The sequence below is a fragment of the Carassius carassius genome, chromosome 35, assembly GCF_963082965.1.
Source record: "Carassius carassius chromosome 35, fCarCar2.1, whole genome shotgun sequence".
Lineage (NCBI taxonomy): Eukaryota > Metazoa > Chordata > Actinopteri > Cypriniformes > Cyprinidae > Carassius > Carassius carassius.
Window position 1 is genome coordinate 25,827,009 of NC_081789.1, and position 1,763 is coordinate 25,828,771.

Below are 1,763 nucleotides of genomic sequence, written 5' to 3' on the forward strand. Positions count from 1 at the left end.
GGTGTGAATTATTTGGGTCTGACCTCCTCCCCTCAAGAAGTCAAAACAAAAGGTATTAATAAATGTTAGTCAGAGTGAACCTGTTGAAAAATAGACATTAAAGAAATAGCGCTACTAAACATCTCTAGCGCATGCGATCATTTTTAAGCTGTGCATCGATAAAGAGTGTTAAATTCTGCCATTATCTTTGACTTTATTATAGATTTTCTTATTACAAATTTAAAACTGTTTTGTTTTAAAGCCCTTAAAGGGATAGTTTACCCAAAAAGTTACTCACCCTCATGTCGTTCCAAACATAAGACCTTCGGAACACAAAATAAGATATTTCTGATGAAATCTGAGAGCTTTCTGACCCTCCATAGACATAAATGTAAACTGAAATGTTCTCAGAACCAGAAACGTAGTAAGGACATCGGTAAAACATCCCATGTGACATCAGTGGGTTGACCATAAAGAAACTACAAGAACACCTTTTGTGCTGAAATAAAACAAAAATAATGAGTTTATTTAACAGTTCTTCTCCTCCCGAATCACATCTTCCACCATTATCAAGAGTAACTACAGCTAGCTACCTCTGCACATAAACAACATATGCACGTGATGCTGCTGACGTGGAACACACATTCGCTGAGCCTTGTTTATGTGCAGAGGAATGTAATGTACATATGGTACTCTTCATAATAGCAGAATAAGTGATTTAGAGGAGAAGAACTGAATAACTTGTTGTTTTTGTTTTCTTTGCAAAGGTAAACAATGAGTCCGCACACCAGAAAATGCTCCTTAGAAATTTAATGGTTGCTCACCACGTGTAACGTTTCGGGCAGCCCAGTTTTAAAGTTTTTGGATGTGCGTGCTGTACCTTTGAATTTGTTTTCTTTGCACACAAAAAAATTATCTTAGCTTCGTAAAATTATGGTTGAACTATGTCACATGCACTATTTTACTTATGTCCTTACTATGTTTTTTAAATATTAAATGTCTTAAATTTGTTTTCCGATGATGAACAAAGGTCACACGGGATTGGAACGACATGAGACAACATAATTTATAACAGACGTTTAAAATTCTTCTTAGAGACGAAATTTATCCCACCAAAAGTAAAATTCGCTTACTAGCCTACCAGACCCCCTACACGCACAGCGACTCCAAACCAAGCAAGTTGCCTACCTCGACAGCATGCTGCGAGTTTCGCTCAATATAGGCGTTAAATTAATAAAATAAATACTGTTTGTACTGATATCATTGTCATTTCTTTTGTTTAATCTCTTTTTAAGTCGTTTATTGACAAAAGTGGTCACTAAATAATTCCGAAGATAAAACCAAAAGTGTGATGCTCAGAAATGCTCTACGCGACTATGCCAGGTGCTAGACTCCGGACCACCCATTGGGATCGTCTGTAACCCAAGTGAGTTGCTAAGGCAGCATTTTATAGCATCATTGGCGCGCGCAACCAACTCGATGCCACACAACGCTGCGCTGCGCCGCTCGCTCATATGAAGTCCAGAAATGTTGCACGCGACTACGGTGCCCCAAAACGCTGCGCGCTTATGATGCAACAAAATGCTGTCTAGAGAGGCGGCTTACAAGGTTTTGAAACAGAGACTCGTTTTCTAATGCAGTTTGAGTCTGGTATTTTTGGTGTGTGTGTGTGTGTGTGAGGGGGCACAGTCGGGTTTTCTCACCTTGGCTCGCTCTTCGTCACCCCTCCTCTCTCTCTCTCTCTCTCTCTCTCTCTCTCTCTCTCTCTCTCTCTCTCTCTCTCT